We start from the raw sequence: 10,571 nt of genomic DNA on the forward strand, positions 1-10,571 counted from the left end.
TGGTAATATTGGCTTGATCAATTAGAACCTCCTGCTCTGCCAATTCCAATGGATCCATGGCATGGGCAATGTGTTCCCTCTCCCATGTTTCATTTATGACCTATTGCAATCTCCTAGCAGCAGCAGTGGCTTTATCTTCTTCCTCCTCTTCTCTAACAACATTTGCCTTAACCGGCTCTTCTACCTCATCATCCTCATTAATTTTTGCTTTTTCCTTCTCCATTCTTCTTTTCAAATCTTCTTTATTCTTTTCAAAGCCTCCATTTCTGCATCATGCTCTACCATCTTGGAACTTTCAGGTTGTTCATTTTCAGTTTCATTGATTATAAGATCCTCAGTAGCAGCATCATCATCATTGATCACATCAGTTTGAGCATCTGTTGTAGTTAAAATGTCAGTTAACACATCAGTCTGTATGTCGGTGGCTGCATCAGTCTGCATATCAGTAACCACATCAGTGGTAGCCACGTTTTCATCAATATTCATCGTTTCATCTTCGATCTAAGTCTCCTTCTCTCCTCTTCCCTCATCCTCATCTCTGTTCAACACATTTAGAATTTCATTATCAGCATCATAGTTTTGCTGATCTTCTTCAGACTCATCAGCTTCATAGTCCACTTCTGATACCAGTCTTTCACTAGTTTCCTCAGATGAATCATATGCATTTAGTAGACAAGTCAAACCATCATAGATTGACATCACACCAGTATCTACACCTGCATCTATCATCACAACTTCATCATTACCAACAGAACCAGTTGGCTCATTTATATTCTCCCCCTGTTTTGGGGCAGCTGAGGTCTTCTCAACCTCCTGCTCCAGGGTTTGAATTCTTGAATGTGCAACAGCCAACTGAGCTTTCAGGTCATCATTCTCATTCTTCAATTCAACATTTTCACCTCTCAGTCTTACTGCTTCAATTATTAGGTCAAAGTTTCTCTTGTAGATATTGGCAATATTTGGAGATGTAGTGGAAGGTGAGATGTTCAATGGTTCTGGTAAAGGGTTTGAGGTTTGTGTCTGGGGTTGGGTTTGAGTCTGGGGTTGGGTTTGAGGTTGGTTTTGAGTTTGGGGTTGGGTTTCAGTCTGGGTTTGGTTTAGGATGGGTGTATGAGTGGATGGGCTTTGAATAAGTTGGTCATTTAGTGGTGGAGTGGAATATGGTGAGTGTATTGGGGCTTGAGATGTTTGGTCATTTGGTTATGGTAGGTATGGTGGAGTGTTTGGTGGTGAGTGAATAGGTGTGGTAGTTGGTGTTTGTGTAATTTGTAACTCCCCCTGATTTTGTATATGCTCATTAAAATTATCATTACCTCTTTCTGTAAGCCCAACACCATCATCATCGAAATCATTTTTCCCATCATCACCATCATCATTTCCATCATCACCATCATTTCCATTATCATCAGAGTCATAATCTCCATCATTCTCATTCTCTACATCATGTTCCTCTTCAGCCAATAACTCATGTAAATGAGGAATTTGGATATCATCAACCATTAACCATGGTAGATCTTCATGTACAATATTCAGATTGAATCTTTTGGTACTACTTGACATTGAAATCCTCTTAAAAGTATCCGGATTTTTCAATGAATGTTTGATCCCAGTAACAGGTAAATCTTCCAAATCCTGGTTGAAAATGATTTGTAAAAATATGGGATATTGCAAGAATCTATCATAGTGTGCCTCTTTCAAGTTGCTCACCAGTCCTTCAAAGATCATCTTCGAGAAATTGAAAGGATAATCGAATAGGATAGCAACTGTGGCATTAGCCAGATCCAGACTCATAAGAGTCCATGATCCCTTTCGAGGAGCAAAACCTTGAATGACATGATGAATCACAAAACGATATAACAAGGGGAACATTCCTTTCTGGAATTGTCCTTCATGAACAGTCCCCTGATAACCCATCATTTGACTAAATTTTCTGAAGAGTTGAGTAGTTGTCAAATGAAGTGATTCTGGGTTATCATCGTTCAACCTCAAGCATCTTCGAATCACCCGTTCATCTATGCGAATTTCTTGATTCGTAACTATGGCTTCGATCCTCTTTCGGTTAACATCGTCATACAACCTTGCTGATCTCCAAAAATCAAGGGAATGATTTTGGTAGATCGTTGGATATTCAGTTAAAGCAAAATTAATGTTGGATCGTTGTAGCCATCTGATCATCACAACAACCTCTTCATTTGACGGAATGACTTGCAACAAGGCACACATATTGTGCTTGTGCTCAAACTCATACCTTGTTGGGTTATCATCCGCCATTTCTGAAAAACATAATCAAACACACTCAAAGAAGAAATTAGTCCTAAAGTTCACAACTTTAACTAATTTCAAGTTATAATTTTGAAGAAGAAGAAAGAAAGAAATATCATTAAGAACCTGTTCTTCGACAAGTTTATAACCTACACATAAAACAGAGATATTAGTAAACATAAATAATTAGAGCCCATTTTCGCTTAATCGTGTTAGGAAAACACTTAATTAAAGCTTACCGAGTTGGATTGTGAGGGCTGATAAATTAGGGTTAGGATTAATGATGAATGCGATAAGTCGGTTAGGTTTTTAGAGAGCAATTAGTGAAAGAAGAGAGAGAGAGGGAAAATAATGTTGAAAAACTTCTCTCACTCCCTCTTATATACCTTTTGAAAGTGGGTTTTAAATGCATTTTGTCGTTTAGTGAGTTAATAGCTGTCATATAATAATCTTATCCATTAAAAGTTTTAACACCAGAAACCTTACCCGATAATAGTCAAGTATTAAATCTTACCCGAATAATCTTGTCTAGCACAGACCTTACTCGAATAAATTAGTCTAGTACAGACTTTACCGGAATAGCTTAGTCTAGTACAGACTTTACCCGAATAACTTATTATATTGCAAACCTTACCAGAAAATTATTCACGATACTTAGTTGAGTATACTTTGATGCAAAGTATGCCCGAAAACCTTTGAGAAATACAAAGTGTGCTAGGAGTGGATTCCTAATACAAAATGTACTCGGAAAGTAAATTTTGAAATTACCAAGTATATTAAGGGAACATATGAAAATTCAAAGTGTGCCCGAAATATAAGTGTGCCCGGAAAACAAGGTTTACCCGAAAACACTTGAAATTTCAAAGAATCAAAGTCACAAAAACACATAGCTTGCTAGAAATGAATTTAAACTAGTAAAACACACCTAAGTGTGCTAGAAAGGTCAAAATCACTAAAGCTTGCTAGAAAGCATCATATTCAGACATAAACAATTACGCTTTGCTCGGAAAGTGATTAGAATGGTAAACTCTACCCGAAAAGTATCAAGTACTTCAAAGCATGCCCGAAATTAATAAACTTAGATAAAAACATCTAACTGTGCCTGGAAAGGTTATAAAGCATCAAACCTTACTCGAAATTACATAATCAACCTTTTGTAGGTAAAATGCAACATTTTTTTGCTTTAAACACAATATCAGATATATTTAACAGTTAAAATCATTGTTTAAGAGCAAATGGTGCATTTAAAGATCAAATTTCAGTTATGAATCATTTCAAAACAATTTATTTTCTTTTGCTGAAAAGATCTCAATAATGGGATCATATTTACTAAGTAGCTTTCTCAATACTTCATTCTCAACATTATTATGACAACATAGACAGGTCAACGGCAGGTCTAGACTTAACATGAATTTCATTTCTTTGGTGAATGATTAATTTTCAATTAATATGCATAATTCTTAATGGATAACACATGTTGTTTTCTGATGCTCCTTATCTATTCTCAAGGCTTATTTTGCTTTCTCCAGATCACCCCAATTTGACTTTGACCCCCTAGATTTGGTCAAAATTTTAATGACAGAACATATTTATAAAAATGTTGGATTTTTCTTTTCCAAAATTTACAAACATATATGAGGTTGAACGTTGGACTTACATGCCACGCAAGTCGGACTTACAGGCCTTTCATTCGGAATGTTTAGAGGACTTATATGATTGCCTCCACCCCTTTAATTCTAGAATTAGCCCTCATGTTTGCATTTTCTTTTAAAATGGTTTGTGAACTTTAATCAACTTTTGGTTGATAAAATATTTAAAAATCATGTAGTTCACAGTTGTTCTTTGCCATTCTTTTAAATCAAACATTTCATTTTTGGTGACCAAATATCAACAGGCTTGTGTATGACTGGATAATCACTTTTCTGCCCATCATTTGGAAAGATTTATATAGGAACATGCATAGACAACCATGTAACTCCACATATGACATAGCAGTTTCTTCATGTTTATATCACCTTAGATTTTACACATCATGAGAAAGCAACCATACATGTTAATAACTGTACTAAGTGCCCTTTTGGCCTATTAAATCCATATGATTGGCTAAGTAGTCAATGTGCTATCATTTTCCATATTAATACAGTTTTAAATTCAGACACCCCAATATCTCCTCGTTTACAGGTAAATGGATATCCTGTTTGACCACAAGTGGTCAACAGGACCAAACATATATGTGAGTACATGTCCTTTCAAAGTAGAGTTATTGACATAATTTTAAGTGAAAGAATAGAAAACAAGTTACAATTACCCCCAAATGCTTTCAGTTTTCCAGGTTAATGGCTATCCTATCAATTCTGAGGACATGTGACAGGACCAAACATACACAAGTATATGTCTTTCCAACTTGAGCAAATGACATGATATTAAGCAAAGGTAACTTTTTGAGACTTTTCAGTGAAAATTTCTTTTTAAGCTTCTACAAAGCTTGAACAGAAAAATATTATCATATCTCTGCACCATTAACAACTTGCTCTGTGTAGTCAAAATAGTTTTGTTCAAAAATATTTTTCTTTGTTGTTTCAATTTAGCATAACATTTTGACATGAAGACACATTTTGACACACATACAAGCATAACATAATCAAACATGATCATCAATGACATCATTTAAACAAGCAGACTTCACAAAATTCACAGTCTAACAAATCCGAACAACATCATCAGATCATATTAAACACATAATCAAACAATTAATCATGACATCAGATAAGCATATAATCAGTTTTGACACTTTAAACTACTTATCATGACATCAGAACAGTTAACTGACAAATAATCATAAGCATCAAGGATACCTAATTTTGCACAGGTAATCACTTTAGCACATATCAATTATCATCAAAAGTATCATATTCAAGCATATTCACACAAAATTCAATTTGTGGGACCTCTATCAATTCAATCAATTAGCACACAGAGTTACACATCAAGCACACATCCTTAATCAGACCTCATCAGAGTTGATCATCCCTAGGGCTTTCAAAAGAAAGTTAAACCTGGTTTTGTCAAGTGGTTTGGTGAATAGATCAGCCAAGTTATCACTTGTATCAACTCTTTTCATCTCTATTAAACCCTTTTCACTACAGTCTCTTATAAAATGATGTCTGATTTCAATGTGCTAAGTATTAGAATGTTGTACTGGATTCTTAATAGTGAAATATGCAGCAGTATTATTAATAAAAATAGGGGTGTTCAGAAAATTCAAACCATAGTCCAACATTTGGTTCTGAATCCAGAGAACTTGAGCACAGCAAGCAGATGCAGCAATGTATTCGGCTTCTGTAGTTAATATTGACACAGTGGTCTGCTTTTTGCATTGCCATGACACTATCCTGTCTCCCAAAAATTGACATCTACATGAGGTTGACTTCCAGCTCATGTTGCAGCCATCATAATCACTATCTAGGCAATCAAATCAAAAGACTGGTTCTTTGGATACCAAATCCCCAAGTCTGGTCTTCCTTTCAAATATCTAAAGATTCTCTTGACTGCATTCATGTGAGAAACTTTGGGACTTGACTGGAATCTTGGACAGACACACACAACATACATAATGTCAGGTCTTGTAGCAGTTAGATACATCAGGGATCCAATTTTGGCTCAATATTCATGTTCATCCACAGGCTCCCCCTTTTCATCAGCTATCATCTGTTCTATTGTGCCCATTGGAGTTGAAGCAATTTTGAATTCATGACATTTGAACTTATTCAAGATGTCTTGCACATATTTAGTTTGGTAAATGAAAATCCTATCAGTTTTCTGTTGAACTTGCAGTCCCAGAAAGATGTTCATCTCTCCCATAGAGCTCATACTGTATTTGGATTTCATTACCCCTTCAAACTCTGTACACATTTGTTCATTGGTTAACCCAAAGATGATATCATCCACATAGACTTGTAACAACAGAAAATCTGATCCCTTCCTTTTGTAGAAGAGTGTCTTGTAAATGGCTCCCCTTTGGAAACCATTTTCAAGAAGATGGTTTGACAACTCATCATACCGTGCTCTAGGAGCCGGATGTAATCCATATAGGGCTTTGTTTAGCTTATACACCCTGTTAGGATATACTGAATCCTCAAAACCTGGTGGTTGAGCAACATACACCTCTTCATCAATTTTTCCATTTAGGAATGCATACTTGACATCAAGCTGGAATACCCTAATTTTCTTTGAGGCAGCATATGCAAGAAAAATCCTAATAGCTTCAAGTCTTGCAACTGGTGCAAAGACTTCCTCAAAGTCAATTCCTTCTTCTTGTAGGCATCAAAGTGCAACAAGTCTAGCTTTATTCTTAATCACAATACCTCTCTCTTCCCTTTTATTTCTGAAAACCCATTTTGTTCCAATTGCAGATCTGTTTCTTGGCCTATCCACAAGATCCCAAACATGTAGATCTCTGAACTGAGCCAACTCCTTTTGCATTGCTTCAACCCAGCTATTATCCTTCAGTGCTTGAACAATGTTCTTTGGTTCTATCTGGGATAGAAAGCTAGAGTACAAACAGATGTTTGCATATTCAAAATGACTTCTTGTAACTCTTTCATATATATCTCCAATGATGTTTTCAGAAGGATGATTCTTTTCAACATAAGGGGTTTGAACTATCACATTAGCAGACACATTGGTGTCAAGATTTGATTCATTGAGATCTGGTTCCTCAATGATCAATTCGGTTTCAGCATCATGAAACTCTGTTGCTTCTTCATTTTTCTGTCTTGAAGTGGATGCACCATTGTTTCCCATATTCAATCTTTCAAACAGATCTTGAAACCTTGCTGTTGATACAACTTCCTCTTCACTTGCTTGGTTGCTTGGGTTTCCCTCATTCAGAACTTGATCATTTTGCACTTCTTGATTGTCTTGATTTATGTCTGCATGATCATGTTCGGGACTGTGATTGTTCTCTTGATCATTATCTTGAACTTGTTCAACAGTTTCACTTAAGGGATCCTTTATGAATGAGTATTCCTTTTCTTTACTTGCAACCTTCTTCCATAACTTTTCCAAGTCCAATGTTTTCTTATTTTTCTCTTCAATCACACTGGTCTTGTAGAATGAATCATCAAAGTCTTCAGGATAAATCTAGAATGACTTAATCAATTTTTCATGATCAAACAGCCATGCTGCACCATCAACTGTGTTGAATTGATTCTCATTAAAGATAATGTCAGATGATTCAATTACACTCATATGATCTTTCACATACACCCTATAAGCTTTTGAGTGTGTAGAGTAACCAACAAAGAAGCAATCCAAGGATTTAGCTTGAAACTTGTTTAAATAGTCCTTGGTATTCAAGAGTGAACATTTGCATCCAAAAGGCTTGAAAAACTTGATGTATGGTTTTCTTTTGTAGAAAATTTCATGAGTTTTGTTGTGTCTTTTGCTGAGAAGTACCTTGTTCTGAAGATAGCAGGCAGTATTAATGGCTTCTGCCCAAAATGTAACTGGTAAGTTAGCATCTGCTAGCATGGTTCTTGTAGCTTCAATGAGTGTCATGTTTCTTCTTTCTACAACACCATTTTATTCAGGAGTTCTAGTAGCTGAGAATTGCTGTAGTATACCCTTTTCTGCACAGAATTCTTCAATCACTCCATTTTTGAACTCAGTATCATTGTCACTTCTTATCACTTTAACTCTCTTATCTAGTTGATTCTCAATCCCTGTCACACAGCCCTTGATTAACTCCGCAGTCTCATCTTTTGTACTCAGAAAATAAACCCAAGTATATCTTGAATAATCATCAATGATCACTAGACAATATCTTTTCTTTCCTATGCTTGGGACACTCACAGGACCAAAGAGATCCATGTGAAGTAATTCAAGCACTTGATCAATTGAATTGATGAGTTTTATCTTATGAGATGACTTGTGTTGCTTGCCTTTTTGACATGATGTACAATTATCATCCAACTTGAACTCCCTTGAAGGTAAACCAATTACATGCTCACCTTTCACAAGCTTGTTCATGTTTTTCAGATTCACATTACACAATTTCCTATGCCACAATTTTGACTCATTTTCAGTGGATTTGGAAACAACACATGTACCACCTCTTGAAACAGCTTCTTTCATGTTGAGCTCATACAAGTTGTCATTTCTTGGGGCCATCATCATAATCATGTCTGGTGGGATCACAAACTCTGGTTTTAAAATGAAACAATGTGAGTCATCAAAACCAACTTTATAACCCTTATCACACATCTGTGATATGCTCAACAGGTTATATTGTAGTCCCTCAACATAAAACACATTGTCAAATGAAACTTTTTCATTTGTTAAAATTCCCTTTCCAACTATCTTTCCCCCATTCTCATCACTGCCAAATGCCACAGGACCTTCAAACTTCTCTTCATAATTAACCAATGATCTCTTGTCACAAGTCATGTTCCTAGAACATCCACTGTCCATATACCACACTTCATTCAGTGGAGTGGACTATTCCTACAAAAATCAAAGAAGTTGATTAGTTAAGTGATGAAGTGCAAGCTATTTCAACTTGCAAAACATCAGTTTCATTTTCAGTAGCGGCATTGGGTGTGAGTGTTATGGGTTCAGGATTCATGTGTTAACTCAAGATTGTCTGAATTGTCAGTTTCATAACCACACTCTCTTGGAGTTTTCACAAATGAAGTTGGATTTTTGCAATCTCTCAGTGCACTTTCAAAGTCTTGAACAACATAGTCTTTCTTTTCTGAGTAATCTCTTACATCAGCAATCACTTCTACCTTAGTTTTAACCTTAGGTTTCAAAAGAAATCCTTGAGGTTCATAACCATGTTTCAATAGAAACATTTCATCACCAGTTAGTTCAGTTGGTTTCTTTCTAGGAAAGACACCTTTGTTTCTTGCCTTTTCTCTACTTGGTGATCCTTGAGAATCATCAGACTTGACTGATTTTGTATCCTGTGTTGGGACAATTCTCAAAGGTTGAAAATTTTTCTTGAGAACTTTCTCAAACTTGTTAGGAGACTTGCTTCTTCTAACTGATTCAGTCACATGTCTCTTTGTCTTCACATCAGCTTTCTTTTCTTTCTTAGTCTCAACTGCTACTTTCAAATCATCTTCACTCACTGCCTCTTTTTCACACACTTTTCCTTTTCCCAGGTATACATCATACTTTTGCTTGTACAGAACAAAGTCTTGTCCATACTTCGTCTCATTTGGGACATGAAAAGGTTTGAAGTTGAATCTCTCATTACAGGAATCAGTGTGGTGGCCATATTCATCACATTTCTTGCACCAAACATTTCCCTTCTATATTTCATGATCACTTCCTTTCTTAAACCTTCCACTTGGTCTAGGTTCTTTGACTCCAAGTGTATTTTGATTTTTCAGACCATCAAAATCAATTGAGAAATGAACAAATTCCTCAATCTTGATGTCTTGTCTTTCAACTTTACTCTTGACAAAGACAATTTTTTTTCATAACCAAAGGTTCTTCATCTATGCTTTCCTTATGTCTTTACTACCTCTTCTCATATTCTTCCAGAGTTTCCACTTCCCCAATATCAAACACCTCATGACTAGAGAAAACTGGATAAACAGGAATAAATTTTTCAACATCAACTATATCAGTCACCTTTTTCTTGTTGTTGTTATTTATCCTTTCCAATACAGCCTTTCTTGGTGGCCTTACTGCATTGTAGCTTATCTTTTTCTTTTCACATATGTCAAAAGACACATGCTCTCTCTTCATTCTTTCATTTTGTTTCTTCATTCTTGGTGTAACAGGTGGATACAATGGAAGTTTGTCAATTGATTCTGGTTTCTTCAATCTTCTACCCCTATCACAGCTTTGATTTCTTCATCAGTGATCTAATCACTCAGATCACTTAAGTCATCTGCATTCAGATCATCAGAATCAAAATCATCTTTAGAGACTTGTACTCCAATTGACTTACATTTTTTCATTTTTTCTTTTATCATAAATTCTCCTTCTTTATTTACCTCAACATTCTTGTAAAGATCAACAAATTCTTCTTTGTCTTGAAAGACATCTCTGAATTGTTGTAGATATGCATCTCTCTTCTCTTTATCTACCTTGGGCATAAAGTTGTTGTTGAATTGTGGTGGAACTGCTTTGTATTTGTCTTCTTCTTTTACTTGGATTAGAATGCCACAAATGTTTCTTGTGGAAACCAAGTTCTTGAGAAATTCATTATCAACTTGCAATTGTGTATTCTGCACCTTCTCTTCCACAATCATCTTCTTCAACCCCTCTATCTCAGTGGTGTATCTCTTTTGAGC

The sequence above is a fragment of the Bidens hawaiensis genome, unplaced genomic scaffold (assembly GCF_021521415.1).
Source record: "Bidens hawaiensis isolate Kalapana, Puna unplaced genomic scaffold, B.hawaiensis_p1.1 tig00031770_1, whole genome shotgun sequence".
NCBI lineage: Eukaryota > Viridiplantae > Streptophyta > Magnoliopsida > Asterales > Asteraceae > Bidens > Bidens hawaiensis.